The following is a 16,977-nucleotide window of genomic DNA, read 5'->3' as shown; positions in this document are numbered from 1 at the left end:
AGGAAGTACTAGTACGAGTGTTTATGAAATGAATTCCCGTTCAGTGTTTGCAAAACTATCTTGGACTATTATTAATTAATAAAGAAATATTTATTTTACAGAAATAATAGAAATTCTATAGCTACTTAAATGTACAATATCATTTTGTTATATTTTAATTTATCACTACATCAAAACGAGGTTTTATGCTGTTGGCAGATGAAAGGAACAGTAGCCTAATGATCATAATGAAACATCAGTTACAGATGTTCGATGCCTGCCTTTATTAAAGTTGATTGTAGAAAACAGTTGCTCACAAATATAAATGTTGAGCCAAACATAGCAATCATTTTCACAGCCAGCCTGTGTAGTCGTGGATATTATTGCTAATGTTTAGTCTTGTAAAACTCAACCAGGCTGGTAGTATTATTCAAACGATCTTTACCCCTTAGGTCACATTGAAGATCAATAAGTTTGAGCTGTAAATCGTTAAACGTTAAATGTTATGTTTCGTCTTTTAGATTCCTTCATACTGTACTGTAGCAGTAGGTAAGCAACATGAAACAGTTAATGAAATAGGCCTACACACTGCACTCCACTAGATAACTGAGTGGTCGTTTCCCTCTCCTCTACCTATAGCATGTCTATGTCATTCTGATGTATCTTCCTCTCCGTTTCGGCGAGCGGTAAACACGGCTCTCCCGCTCCGAAAGAGCGCGCGCGCTCGTTGAGCGCTGTTTGTACAGGTATGCTTTATATCGTATATCTGCTTGAGAGCTGAATATGAACATTGATACAGTTTTCTCCGTAGATTATCTCCATTATTTTCAAGGTAACATATTACATTATTTTCCTTGTTCTCAATTTTATTGTAGTCTTCCTATATATTTCTACTAGAGAGAAATCGTAGAAAACAACTTCAGGTCTCAATAAATCATTACTAGGGCTATATAAAAATTATATTTACTCGTACTGCTCACGGCACTTCAGATATGCGAATAAGATATTAAAAGTCAATAATAATTCCATTGGTTTTCTGTGTAGACAATGTTCATGTGGGTTTTCATAGTTTTGGCAATTTAATAGATTACTTTGTTTCTTATCACTCTACTCACAATGCACAAGCAGGTCTACTTAGCCTACGAGTAAAAGAAAGCAATGTAAATCACTAGCGGAGATAAGCAAAACTTTAGCATATTAATTTCCTTGACAGAAGGAAGTGAAATAGAGAGAGGAGAACGACAAGAATATCCTTTATCACCTACCTTTTTCAACATCTGCCTGAAGGATATAGTGAAGAACTGCTTTCAGAATATGAGCAGGTAGTAGTAGGAGGAGGAAGAATAAAGTGCATTAGATTTGCTGATGATGTGGCGTTGTTAGCAGAAGAGGAGATTGTACTGAAGGATATGCTACTGGAGCTAATTGACAGCTGTGAGCATTATGGGATGAAGATAAATGCAAACAAGACGAAGACCATGGTTTTAGGAAGAAAAATAAGGAAGGTAAACGTGTGAATTCTAAATGAGGCAGTAGAGCAAGTGGACAGCTTCAAATAGGCCTAATTGAGGTATAATATTAGTAGTAACATGAGCTGCTACCACGAAGTCAAAAGAAGGATAGAAATGACCAAGGAAGCTTTTAATAGAAAAAGGCGCATCTTCTGCGGACCTCTGGAGAAACAACTAAGAAAGAGATTAGTGAAGTGCTTTGTGACGAGACAAAGCACGAGAAGCGACTAGAAGCATTTGAAATGTGGTTATGGAGAAGAATGGAGCGTGTGAAGTGGATAGACAGAATAAGAAATGAAGCGGTGTTGGAAAGAGTGGGTGAAGAAAGAATGATGCTGAAACTGATCAGGAAGAGTAAAAGGAATTGGTTGGATCACTGCCTAAGGAGAAAATGCATACTGAAGGATGCACTGGAAGGAATGGTGAATGGGATAAGAGTTCTATGCAGAAGAAGATATCAGATGATAGATGACATTAAGAGATATGGATCATACGTGGAGACTAAGACGAAGGCAGAAAGTAGGAAATATTGAAGAATGCTGGATGTGCAGTGTACAGTGACGGACCCAAAGAGCTGAGAAAGCTGAAGCAACCCAAAAAAAAAAGAGGTGGGAAAGGAAGGAAGAAAGAAGAATGCTTTTTACAGTCTTGACGTAAATTATCTGTATCTATTATTGTGGAAAGCGTGTGATCTTTGAAACTTTTATTTTTAAACAGGCCTGTAGTCTATGCGAATGGACTTTGTAGTCTATAATACAATTTAACTCAAAATTTGGATACTGGTACTTGATAATGCTCGAAGTTCTGTAACTTTACTCGGACCTTCTGTAGTAGCTCCAACCATCCACACTTACTTAGGTTACTTACTTACTTACTAGCTTTTAAGGAACCCGGAGGTTCATTGCCGCCCTCACATAAGCTCGCCATTGGTCCCTAACCTGAGCAAGATTAATCCAGTCTCTATTATCATATCCCACCTCCCTCAAATCCATTTTAATATTATCCTCCCATCTACGTCTCGGCCTCTCTAAACGTCTTTTTCCCTCCGGCCTCCCAACTATAACTCTATATGCTTTTCTAGATTCGCCCATACGCGCTACATGCCCTGCCCATCTCAAACGTCTGGATTTAATGTTCCTAATTACGTCAGGTGAAGAATACAATGCGTGCAGTTCTGTGTTGTGTAACTTTCTCCATTCTCCTGTAACTTCATCCCTCTTAACCCCAAATATTTTCCTAAGCACCTTATTCTCAAACACTCTTAACCTATGTTCCTCTCTCAAAGTGAGAGTCCAAGTTTCACAACCATAAAGAACAATCGGTAATATAACTGTTTTATAAATTCTAACTTTCCAATTTTTTGACAGAAGACAGGATGATAAAAGCTTCTGAATCGAATAATAACAGTCATTTCCCATATTTATTCTGTCTTGTTTCGTAACAAGCTGTTTTTTTACGGTAATGGGTTGTTAGCACTTCGCCCAACCCCCAAGCTGGAGGACCACCCATCATCGGCTGTCCGCGACTGCTTATTCAATATATTCACAGCTACCCTCCATATCTGGAGGCCGTCTCCTCGATCCACACTTCACATAAAAATGGCTTACAGTTATACAGCTTCAATGTGCCGGCCCGGATGGCTCAAGCGGTAGGGGCACGGCATGTCCCTATCGCTTGGTCCGAAGGGTTGTGGGTTCGAGTCCCGCCTCGGGCATGGGTGTTGTGATTGTATTAGTATAAGTAAAAAAAAAAAAAAACAAAACAAAACAAAGGAACCGAAGGTGAAACAAACAGAAAACAAAAATAGATAACCTTGTAACTTTGGAAAAAGGCCTCTGGCCGGTCAAAAAAAAAAAAAAAAAAAAAAAAAATGTTGCTGTGACATTGATTATAAATAGCCCCACCAAACCATATTTATGGGTGCGCCCAATTATTAGGTTAATTTCAAGCTGACATTACAAAATAAAGAAAGTACAGATTGTACTAAATTATAGGCCTATAAAATTGTACCAAAATATCAACTGTACGTAGCAGCATATAAACAATTTAAAATTTTACCAAATCTGTACAATTGTATAATTTGTTCGAATTCCACATTAACATATAAAGCTGAAGGTAAGAACGCCTTGAAGCCAAATGTTAATTAAAGGTGGTAAGATGGAAAGGACAGCTGCGATTTCTTTGAACCCAACAACGGGAGTGCGTATTGCTTTAGCTATTCTAAATGAACAAGCGGAGTAGATGTTGCCAGATTATATATATATATAGGGTAAACTAGGTAGTTATTGACCAGTATACGGTGATTGACCGCTTCCTTTTTTCAAGTATATTGTGAATAAACCACGATCGTGATTTCACTTTTTGCTGCATATACCTCTAGTAGCAACCCTTATTTGTGGTTAGTTGTCGCTGTTCATCCCACTGAGTTAGTGTCTGTTGTCTAAGAGGACTGAAATCGATTGGAAATGCAACTGAACCTAAACAAGTGTAAGTAACTAGAGAAATTGCTAAGAATAATGCATCCAATAATCTATTTATTCTGCAAAGGATACATAAATTCTGGTGCTCGTTTTTACACTCACAGTGTGAGAAAAGGTATAAGGTTTCCGTCTACAGAATATTATTTTGTTAAAGTTTTTATATGACATAAAAATGCCCCGTGGTCAATCACTATAAAGTGAATGGCCGCAAACTACAGTGATTGGTCGTTCATAAATTATTTGTTAGAATAATGACCAATTTGCTCCAATTCTATATATGTTATCGGTTAAATGATGGGGATTTTTACAGGACTGATACTATATTATAATGCCTAAGCCAGGTAAAGTGCATTATACAGGGGAAGCTTTACGAAACGCTACAGAACCTGTCCACAGTGGATTTGATTTAAATGAAGCTGCCAAGAAGTTTGGTGTCCTAAAAGCAACCTTAGCGTCCAGAAGCAAATATCCCGTTGAAGGAAAAGTGTTCTTTGGTCCTCGTCCAGTGCTGGGTGAAGCCATTTGTAATAACATCAGAGAAATGACACACACTTGCTTCTGATAAGGCACAAAAGAGAAAAATGGAAGAAGAGGCAAGAGAAGGAAGGAAGCGAATAAGAAATGAAAGAAAAGGCAGCGAGAAGAGTTCTTTTCTTATTTTTTTAACTTTGTTATTTAACGACACTGTATCAACTATGAGGTTATTTAGCGTCGATGGGATTGATGGTAGCGAGATGGTATTTGGCGAGATGAGGCCGAGGATTCGTCATAGATTACCTGAAATTTGCCTTACGGTTGGGCAAAACCTCGGAAAAACCCAACCAGGTAATCAGCCCAAGCTGGAATTGAAGCTGGAATTGAACCCGCGCCCGAACGAAACTTCGGATCGGCAGGCAAACACCTTTGCCGACAGAGCTACGCCGGTGGCGAATAGTTCTTAATGAGAAAGATCAGAAGAAGAGAAACGAAACAGACAAGAAAAAAGTGAAAATTGTGAAAATGTGTTGTTCAATCACTAATAAATGAGTATTCAATAACTGTGCAGTAGACGGTCAATCACTAATAAGCGTGTGGTCAATAACTGTGCAGTAGACGGTCAATAACTGTAAAAGTGGACTTGTTGTGTTTATTTAATTTATCTTTGCATTAAAATTTTATTTTTTCTTTTGTTTATTGATTTTGATTTGTTTCTGAATCTTCACTTGACCCAATGCCTTTAAAATTATCTCAATAAGTTACCACTGTTTTCCGCTATTTCATTGTTTTATTATTCATTAGCTTAAGTGGTCAATCACTATACAGTTTACCCTATAATGTTTGTATTTAATACCTAAGAATGCGATCAGAAGAGGATAGACGTGGCAACTATGTCTATGTCTTAATCGCACCGCGGTAGCTGACTCAGAACACTAAGGAAGCCGCCGGACTAAATTTCCATTGTCGCTAAATCAATGGCTTGCCGGTGGTTAACGTGGAATTCGAACATACTATACCAAAAGTGGCAACATTGTCTGTCAGTCTTGGTAGAACTAGCAAGAAGTTCCGATTGAATTGAGAAACACCCTAAGAAAATTATTTGTTTTTACATCTCTTTCTTCTACCGGTCCTACGTCCAATCATATACAGTAAACTCTCCCCACTTTTGAGCTATCCGTGTGGCTGTGGACAAGGAAACACCTTCAAAGCCGTGATTTGTCCACGTGGTGCAATGTTGGCGTGTGATTCAATACTGATGGCACTGCCTCCGGTGCAGTTTTTTGTAAACGATCCGTTGTGACTGACCAATGAGAAATCAAGTTATGACAACAACAAGGGAAGTAAATGGTCGCAGCATAAGGGATATTTTGTCAGCGAACGACTGAAGAATTACCCCACCACAACTACAGTATATACAGCAGTGCAATGAATTGTTTCATAGCATAACTTTGTTATATTTATTGCTATCTTAATAACTAGATACATAAACTCTCATCAGCAAACCACTATAAACCGCTGCTGCTGTTTCAGTTTGTTCTTGAAATCGCCTCCCACCGTACACGCAAGTTACCTGTGTGGTGCGGGATGTATTTCTTTGAAGTCTACAGCTTATCTTTTGAGAACAAGGCATTGGCTGTTGCCTTCATGCCTGCAACAAAAGAACGTTTCTTCCCACTCAGAAATAAATTTCCTTTTTCCGGGCACCGGTTCAGAAGAACACGCCTTCGACACAGACATTGTTAACAACAATAAGCTAGCTACCACCACTGTCTCAAGTTAGCCTATTGTCTCGACTTAGCCTACACACCCTCCGCGCAGGTACGTAGCCTCCTCCTACGTCAGTATTACGTAGTGTAGGGTAAAGGTTGGTAATATTGTGATATGAGTAATATTTTGATAGTTACTTTTGAGAATTAATTACAATTTTATTGAGCGAGGGGAAGATAGGTTTTTTGCGTCAACGTATTAAGGCAGTGATCGTCAGCACTCGCTGAAATGTGCAAAGGGTACGCGGTGCCGTCCCGTGTGCACCGTCGTGCAGCAGGAAGAGATAGAGAGCATACCCGCTAGCAGCTACGAGTGCACCATGGTGCATTGCGTTTTCCGCGGGTAAGAGACGCTAGCCCCAAGGTGCTCTGCGCTGACGACCCCTGTATTAGGGATTGTTCGTGGACAAATTTCTGCACAAAACCGGTCCTTCTCTCGCTCATTAAAATTGTAATAAATTGTCAAAAAGAACTATCGCAATATTATTCGTATATCACAATATTACCAACCTTTACCCTACCCCTCTCTCCTCTTTCCAGGGATTGGAGTTAAAACTTCACTTCTGAACGTCTCTGATATAGGTAGGGTAAAGCTGCCTAATTCCGTGATACTCCTAATTCCGTGATACGTTTTTTTCACTGAATGTCACGGGGTTGGGTATCTTGCTAGGAAGTTCACAGAGGTCTGAAAAAATAGGCGAAAGTGGCAATCTTTCGAGAAAGATGTCTGGCGCTATGGTCGAACGGCAAAGCTTTGAATGACATTCAATTTTTAAAAAGTATCACGGGATTAGGGGTATCTCAGAAATAGGCAACTTTACCCTACAGGCTCCATCTTCATGGTAGATAGGTATGACCAGAGAGATCTCCTATTCAGTGACACAGTTGCTTAGGATAACCAGACGTAACGAGCCTACAGAGTAGGCGATCTCTCTGGGCATATCTATTTGTGCTGATGATGGAACTTGTATGTATTTCCGAAACGTTGAAAATGTTACATTCCAAGAGACAACGGAATACCCAAAAGTCTATTTCTGTTCATAATATGGTTTCTTCATACTTGATATGTGCCTAGCGATGTATTAAAAAGGAGAAATTAGGAATATGAAAAGGAACACAAGAAAATGTCTAAGGAGAACGAAGAAAAACGAGGATGAAGAGAATTAAAAGAGGAAGAAATGACGATTTTAGATAATAGTAATGTGGTAACCATGGTTACCAAGTTCCTTGTCAGAACTCATTAGCATACCACAATTCTGAAACTAGGACTGATATGCGGTTGGAATCAGTTAAGTTGAAGGAAGTTTGCGCTGAATCTGTAGCCAATCTCTGTAAATGCTCAGTCTTCCCAATTTCTTCCCGAATTCCTCCCCAAGATTCCTCCTATCCCCTGTACTGCGTCTTCCCCAGCCGCCGGCATGAAAGGATTCCTGGAGCTCTCTCCTCCTCGGTAAGTAGCCGACATGTGCGGATCTCCCACATTCCACCCCCTCGGGCTTTATCCTCCCACAAAACCAAGCAGCACTCTTCCCATTAGGGCGGACACACAAGGGCGGGTAAATCAAGTGCTGGAGGTTGTTTCGTATTGGGGAGTTTGCAGCAAAACATTCTATTTCCTTACTGTGACACCGGGAGTTCAGCCGTCAGATATAAACGCTGCTTTATTCTTATTCGCGTCCTCCAATGAAACAGAGGAAATGTTCCGTTATAATGGGCATAGTTGCGAATCATCATCACAACTGTCATCTCAGAGGACGTTGTGATCTTCATCATAGCCTATCGTCGTTGTTCCTGCAATAACTCCTATGTGACATATTTATCGATTTTCAGATTTTTTAAATCTTAAATAGTCTTCTTCTTCACTTCCTGGTTTAGGCATTAATTGCCTGTTCCGTCTTCACTAATAGATCTAGGACCATCTCTTCCGAGGACGTCCAACATCTCTTCTTCCTCTTGGGAAGTAGTTTTGTATTCTCTTTGGTAATCTACTCTCCGCCATTCTTTCGATATGTTCTTTCCATTGTTCCTTATTGTTAATTATCTTTTCTTTTATGGAGTAGATTTGCAGTTCTTCACGGATATCCTCGTTTCTTATCTGGTCCATTCTAGTACACCCTTTTACTCTCCTTAAAAACTTCATCTCAGCTGCCTGGATTTTACTTTCATGTTTAGTAGTGGTAATCTAAGATTCACTTCCATATAGGAGGGTAGGAACTGCCATTGTTTTATAGAATTTTAATTTTGTTTGTTTGTGGGCTTTATTATTCAACGTTCTATTTATTGTGCCACAAATAGCTTGGAACTGATTAATTTTATATTCAATATCCTTATCATATCAATAGCTAATATCACATCCTAAATATTAATAGTGGGATACTTGTTCAATCATTTGGTCATCAATGATTATTTTTGCGCGTAGAGGGTTTCTTCCACTAAAAGCCATCATCTTTGTTTTATTTATCGAAATTTTGAGATTATAATCTTTACATATTTCATTTGCTTTATGGGCAGCCAGTTGCAATAAATCTTCGTAATAATGTAGTAAGACTAAATCGTCAGCGAAAATTAAGTTGTTGATACTTGTGTCATTATTCAATCTAAGGCCTGTGTGTGTTAACATTTTCCACTGTTTCATAACGTCGTCAATATATATATATTAAAAAGAGTGGGCGATAGACTGCACCCTTGTCTAACTCCTCGATTTATTAAAATTTCTTCTTAAATAGTGATACAGAAAATAAAATATCCTACTGTATATGTAATTATTAGAGCATTCATTTTTAGCCCCATAACACGACAGACAGCGAATGTTAAGTTAGCTGTACGGAGTATGGATGACGTCACTTGACCTTGCGTACGTACGGATCACATACAAAATAGTTGCGGAGTTGTAAGACGTAGAGCACACAGCGAACGTAGCGTGTCAATTATTATCTTTAGTTGTACAGGGACATCATTTTATTTTTACTAACATTTTTAATATTAACCTGCCTATACCTTTGGATCAACGTCGTTTCTTACCCCCTTCCACAACTGGAGTTCGATGATACTGGCTAATATACAAACAAATCACTTTACTACGTATAGGAGGGAAGAAACGTAGTTCATCCATTTACGTAACTAGGAAATATAGCGCTTTTGAGTTTGATCATCTTTATTAGGTTTTTGTTTAATCAAAATACAGTATAGTATTAACAGTAAGTGTTTTCACTTATGAACTGTACTCTCCATGTGGACGTATTCATTATGCATTATGCAGTATTATACTGTCTACAGCACATTAGCGTACAATATAGAGAATTACATTTAATCCGCCATGACGTGAACACAGATTGATGAAATAAATAAATAAATAAATAAATAAATAAATAAATAAATAAATAAATAAATAAATAAATAAATAAATAAATAAATATAGAGAATGAAGTTAAATTGAAAAATAATCATAATATGAATATTTAAACACATTTTTTAAAATGGTAGCCGTTCATTTCGATACAGGCTTCAATTCTAATGTGTATATTATCGCACTATAGACTATTGTACCTAATCCCAATTACCAGTTTCGTCCTTCGTAACTAGTAACTCATGTTGAAATAATTCTGTACCTACTCTATAAAAGAGTACCTCACGTACTGTAAATTCAATTTTCACTTCTGTCCGATCCGAAAAATAAAATTACTCAGACATACTATCTACTGTCCGTCCAAGTGGTTATGTCGTAGGGTCGTAGAAAGGGAGGAAATCACGTGACAGTTAATTACTTAACGAGGCCCTTTTATTTAAGTTGTTTTAAACAGTTGTATAATATAACGTAGAAGTCCAATTCCTAACAGAAATTAATGTTGTCACGTGACAGTTAATTACTTAACGAGGCCCTTTTATTTAAGTTGTTTTAAACAATTGTATAATATAACGTAGACGTCCAATTCCTAACAGAAATTAATGTTGTCACAAAAGAGCTAAGACGACAGCCCTGCCACTAGCTGGCGAATAAAAGCAGGTGGGGAAACCGGAATACGACGTAGGCAAATGGACGACAGTACCTGTGCGAAAATGATTCAGTATTGAAAGCTCTTTCGTCACTGCAACACGCGAACATATTTTTGGAACGTACTGTTTACTATGACTGTAAGGCTACTGTGACTGTACATACGGTCTTGGATCTGTGTGCAGGACGGTTGAACTTCATTAGTAGAAGGGGCGGAGGAAGTACATTCAAAATCTCAGGTACAATAAAAATTGAAGTAAAAATAAAATGATGTCCCTGTACGAGATCAGTGCATTTACAATGCCGAAGGCAAAACTTTCTTTACAGGATCGTTTGAATAAGATTGTGGAGGACTTTGGAAATGAACATATGTCACATGTCGACTCTATAATATGTGTTCTGTGTAAGACGTCAATAAGGGGAAGTAAAAGTAAGTACTTGGAACAACATTGTGATTCGAAGAAACATATTTACCACGTAAATTTGTTCACCAGGATAGGCAATGAACAATGGTCCAGCTCTACTGACAATCAGGTTAAGGACTCGGAATGTTACCTTTATATAAATGCGAGTGTACGTGTCCAGTGTGTCCCAGCGCGTACTCTACCCCTTCGATCTGATACCAACAATCAACGACGTGAACTCCATGTGCACACAACTAAAAGGTAAGGGGCTAAAAATGAATGCTCTAGTAATTATATTTCTTTCTTTCGAAAATGTAAAAATTCACAATCTTCTATGTACCACTGCCATAGAAAGAATAACTGTGTTTTTTCTTCCTACTGAAACATTTTATATGTTGCATATAGGAGTTATTGCAGGAACAACGACGATATTCATTATCATCATCACTGCTTTCGTTTCGAAGCAAGAACACAGTTCGAACAACTGAATCACATCGGTGAGTCATTCATCCAAGTTGCAATTTTGTCCATTCTTCTTTTATCTTTATTTTTAAATATGGTCTGTGTTAATTTTTTATCAGAAAAATGTATATACATCATAAGATTTTAACTTTTCAATTTTTAAATGTCAATTCAATTTTCATACTTTTATTCAATTTTATTATACATTATTACAATTTCTTATATAATTTTAGTTATCACTTGCATATACAGAAGATATAACACATATTGCTTTTTCACAAATCAATTATATTTTTTATTTTTAACTTTTCCATTCAATGAAAGATGTTTACAAAGTATCATAATTTGAGATAATCTTTCTATTTTCCCATTTGTAACTTTTTAATTTTTGAAATATAACTAATCAAGTTATTAATCATAATTGTTTTCGTTTTGCAGTCGTTGTAATCAGTCACTGAAGATGGAGAAGCATCTCCCGAAACATGTCTGACTAACATCTTCAATAAACTTATTGCACTTATTAGTGTTCATACAACTGTAACATATCACCTTTAATGTATTTCACACCTAATTTATACAGTACATGAGCAAAAGTAGGTAATGAAGAAGGAAGCAAAGCGTTAAAAATAGTGTATTGTTTTATGAGCTTGTTTGTAACAGTATAATTGATACAGTAGAAATTAACTATGATTCCCAAATGTGGAGAGAAATTACGAAAAAAATATTGTAAATTCCATAGATAGGCCTATGTCTTTCTTTTCAGGAAATTGCAATAAAACGCGCCAGTGTGTTTATTAATATTGCAAAATTGTATGATTCGTATTTACTCTGTACGAGAAAGTACTGTTTATACCATATGAATGAAAAGCGAGGAGTTGCTCTTCTCTGCAAATACGGTTCATATCGTCTGTACTGTAGACGAAGCTTGAATTTCGGAATAACAGTTGTTAACTAACGTTAAAATTTTCAGTACTCCTGTCCTCTTGTAGCGTAACGCAATAAAATTACCATTCATTCATATTAACATATACGATCTTCGACGTTATATTTATTCTATCTTAAATTCGCTGGAATACGAATACTGTTTTGGACAGTATTTTCCTTAAATGTTGAGGACTTTACATATATTTTAAATTCAAATTTTACTTTTCATTACACTAAAATGTAAATAGAACGTTCTACAGTGATGAAAATTTCAATTAATAGATCCTTATACAAATACAGAATTTGTTAATTCAAGAAGTGACCATCAATTGGTGTACATAAATTTAATATTCGCATTTAACTGATTTTATTGATATACATCATTTGTGAGTGAATTATTTCTGGATATATGCACATGAAATTTTTACAAAAAATTAAGGAAGCCTTATTTGTAGTAATTATTGTATTTATTGCCAAATTGTCTTCCACTGAAGGCTCAGTATATTGACAATTATTAATTTTGGTACAGAAATACAATAAAAGAAACATGCACTTAAATATAGCCTAATTCAGTTAATTGAAACAAAGGTTATTTAAAGTATGACATGATTTTTGGGAACTCTTACAACACTCACACCTAAGTGAAGTTGACAAGACGAATGTCTTTCTAAAATTGTCAAAGAATTTTGGAATAGCTCTTCGAGGACCTATTAGCAAACCAAAAACTTCAGTATGGTTGAGGTTGTAGGCTTATAGATGTCCTCTTTTCTTCGTAGATTTCGAGAGCTTGATGAGATCCCAACTCGAACCGGATTGTTGGGTCAATAATAACTCCATTACCATTAGCTTTAAAAGCAATAAAGTCAAAACGCCTTACTGATCCGTTTGTAGATGGACAAGACGCTTCTTCCTCCGCAGTTCAACCCTTCTTTAAGGCAGCGGCCAATGTAGATCGTACATTATGGTGTCTAGAATTACGCAAGAGCATTCCACGTACACATTGTTCCAAAACGTGCGGAAGCGTTTCAGTCTTCGAGCAATGTCTGCACCGGGTTTCGTTAAGGGGCCGACGAGGAATGGAGGAGCGTATAGCTCCTGTATTGGCGTTCATTTTTAAACATGTAATCCATTCTGAAGTAGACAACCCTTGTTTCCTTAAGTCCAGTTACTAATTTCAACGATTTTATTCACATACATCTTGATTACACGACTTTTAACACTATGTCACTTCGGAATATGTATTATATGTCTTTCTCGTGTTAAATTCTATGGTACCTGGTTAACATGTTATTGAACTTCTTCAGAACTGGCTGTTGCTGGTCTTGGCGCCTTTTGTTTTGTTTCCTGTGGGGGTGTGTTTGTGTAGTGTAATGTGGAGTCAAAGAGTGTGTGTGTTCTGAAATTGAATTGTGTGTTGAGAACTTAATTTGGATGTGTTTTTGTGTGTCTGTATATTTCGTAGTCTTCTAATGTGTTTAGTTTCTGGATTTTTGGTTGGATGTGTTGAATTTCCATGTCTGTGTTGATGTCTCTGTAGGTGTGGTTAGCATTTGTGATGTGTTCTACATATGTGGAAGTGTTTTTTTTTTAATTTTGTTATGGCTGTGATGTGTTCTTTGTAGCGTGTTTGAAACGATCTGCCTGTCTGTCCTATGTAGAAGTTGTTGCAGGTGTTACATTTGAGTTTGTATACGCCTTATGTGGTTGTATTTTGTTTGTGTTGTTTGTGTGTTGAGATGTTTTTCAACCTCTGAAGTTCCGCAGAACTCATTCATAGAAACGCTTCTATAGATTCATGGTGTAGTAGGCCTACATTACGCTTATTCTCGCCACATAAACCATTGAATTCGGGGCGCATGATCGTTCCTCGCGTAAATAGTAGGTTCTAGGCGCCACAATGCTTACAAAATAGGAAGACTTTTTATTTTTACATGTAATCTGACTGTGCCGCTCAACTCTGCCATCCACTGCTTTACTTGTGTGGCTCTATTACAGCGGTCATCAGCACAGAGCACCCTGGGACTAGCGTCTGTTACCCGCGGAGAACACTATAGTGCATTCGTAACTGCTAGCGGGTATGCTCTCTACCTATTCCTGCTGCACGACGGGGCACACTGGACGGCTCCGCTTACCCTTTACCCATTTCAGCGAGTGCTGACGACCACTGCTCTATTACTTTCAAACAGTTTCACTTCTCAGAAACGACTACTCGTTCATCCAAAATTTAAACAACTATAACATCACTATGAAAGCTATTTAATTGTGTACGTTTATTACGCGTGTAATTAATTGTCCCTGTAACAGAGTTGCAATGCAATCTTATTGAACTCTCATTATTTGTTAAAACATAGATATAGAAAATTAAAGAAGGCAGGATTGTGGATATATTGGATTGCTTGCTCGAGAGGTTTTGTTGTGCTACAGCCACTCAACGTGATTACACGCCTTTCCTTCCTGTCCATCGCCCTCGCTGCCCGATAGAAAATTGATAAATACGATACAGCTTGGTGCGGTGCATTATTAAACATCGCAACGCAATGTAGCAGGGCAAAGGCGTACCTCAGCAGCATCACATATCGAGTGTTCACACGAATATATTCATTCATTCATTCATTGTTCTGCAAACTCAGCTTTCTTCAGTCTTTTCAGCCTTCCTCTTTGTTTCCTCATATGATCCAAATATCTTAATGTCGTCTATCATTTGGTATCTTCTTCTACTCCGAACTCTTCTCCCGTTCACCATTTCTTCCAGTGCATCCTTCAGTAGGCAGTTTCTTCTCAGCCAGTGTCCCAGGCAATTCCTTTTCATCTTCTTGATCAATTTCAGCATCATCCTTTCTTCATCCACTCTTTCCAATACAGCTACATTTTTTATTCTGTCTGCCAACTTCATACATTCCATTCTTTTCAATATCCCCATTTCAAATGCTCCATTCGCTTCTCTTCATTTCGTCGAAATGTCCATATTTCTGCCCCATACAATGCCACACTTCATACAAAGCACTTCACTAGTCTCTTCCTTAGTTCTTTCTCTAGAGGTGCGTAGAAGATGCTCATTTTTCCATTAAGAGCTTCCTTGGCCATTGTTATCCTCCTAATATATATTTTATTACTTTTAGGCCTTTTAGGTTAGGATATATTATATAATGTGTTTTATGTTGCCATTTCCATTTTTAATATGTGCGTTCTTTTAGAGAGTAGTTGGATGTAATCATAGGTTGGGGGGGAACCTACAAAGTAGGACTTGTTTCGGGTACAAAGCACGTACGGTCAGAAGACCCGTGCATTGGATTTTAGACAAAATTATGATAATATAAAATTTGTATGTATAATATTACTCAATATATATTTTATTGAATTATATCAGTCCAGTTAAACAAACTATATCTGTAGCTATTTTTATACCTTGAAAGTAGTAATATACAATAACTCTTGAAAATTTTATGCTAATGCAATGCAGAAAACGTAAGTAAAACTGAAAGCTTCTTTTTTCTTTTGGGATTTTATTGTTGTTATATATGCAGTATTCTTTATTTGCACAATGTTTTCCAAGCAGAATTAAAATATTACAATGAATATTGAAATTACATTGAAACAAAATAATATAAAATATTACATACCTAATATATTAAAATCTGTTAAATACATTAAGGGAACACTCAACTTAAAAATTGTAGAAAAAGTGTCATAGAAATGAGAAATTAAATTTCTACACTAATTTACGTGACAGAACTAAATCAATACGCAGAATTCTTCCCCTGTTCAATGAGAAGTCACAGTCAAATGCACAAAGCCAAAAAATAAAAAATGATAATTAAAAGTGATATTTCAATTAATGATTGATTAAAAATTGAAATATTTTTTATTTTGAAAAGTATTGGATCTAATGAGCTGAGATTTTGCATGTTACTTTCCATGTGTATATTAAACTTTTTTTTTCCAAATTTAAAAAAGATTGGGCGAATAGGAAAAAAGTTCCAAAATATAGTTGAGTGTCCCCTTAAACAAAATTCAACATATTAAATATTAAAACATAAAACTGAGTCATACGAATTCACTCACATATCAAGATTCTCAAAATTTCTCGATTTACGAAACATTTTCGTGTCATAAATCCTTTTAATGCTGTACGCAAGTCGAAGCATCTTTAATAATTATTAAGAAACACATAATTTGCCTTCTCCTTTATAATCACAATAATAATCATCATCGGTATCACCATTGTCATTGCCATTCGTTTGGGCACCGAATTGGTTGTAAAATTCATTTACAATATTTATCCCGTATTACATCAGTTTCTTACAAATATTACTTTCTCTATTTGTAAAGTGAAGTAAGAGACTTCTGATAAAATTGTATGATATTTATAAGAACCCCGTCCTTAAATGAGAGGAACTCTAGTAATATTAGGAAAGGTTAAGATTATGCTTATCAGTTTAGCGAAGAAACGTGTTAGAAGATGTGAAACACTTTCGACTAAGACTTTTTCCTAATGTTTACCTGTTTTTGTGGTTGCAGTGGAATGATACTTACAAACTACATCAAGAGGCGACCACATGGAGATGAAAGCTAACCCTAACCTTCTAAGGTCAGCCAACTCTGCTTATCATTATACGCCTACACTTTTAAGTCTTTCGGGTTAAGAGTTTGAATTATTCTTATTTAGTAATTTAATATTTCAGCTTATATACTGCAATGTCCCACTACTCGTGTAAATAACCTTGTGAAATACCAAATTGTCTTTGTTGTTATTAGGGCTCGGAAGTTGATGAAATATATTTTTTCTGAGACATCACAGCAATACAAACTCGTTTCATTCATTTCAACACGAACTAATATAGCCTAGTCTTATTTTTCATTTTTTTTTTTTTTTGCATTTTTCGGTCTTTTATTGTCTATTGGTAATTTCTTAGGAAATGTTATACTTCACGTTGTATTATTGCCCTTTTCTGCTTATGAACGAACATTTTTTACAGTGTATTC

At 36.6% G+C, this 16,977-nt stretch overlaps 1 long non-coding RNA gene across 1 annotated transcript in view; it reads left to right on the top strand.

The window, feature by feature from the left end:
* The window catches only part of LOC138702695 (uncharacterized), a 113,327-nt gene extending 96,745 nt beyond the window's left edge, over nt 1-16,582 (top strand). Inside the window, exon 3 of the long non-coding RNA XR_011332864.1 lies at nt 16,513-16,582. This is a non-coding gene — a long non-coding RNA (uncharacterized lncRNA). The remainder of the gene's footprint in view (nt 1-16,512) is intronic.
* The last annotated feature ends 395 nt before the right edge of the window (nt 16,583-16,977 follow it).

This window comes from Periplaneta americana, chromosome 7 (genome assembly GCF_040183065.1).
Source record: "Periplaneta americana isolate PAMFEO1 chromosome 7, P.americana_PAMFEO1_priV1, whole genome shotgun sequence".
Classification (NCBI taxonomy): Eukaryota; Metazoa; Arthropoda; class Insecta; order Blattodea; family Blattidae; genus Periplaneta; species Periplaneta americana.
This window is presented reverse-complemented; position numbering and strand designations above follow the sequence as displayed.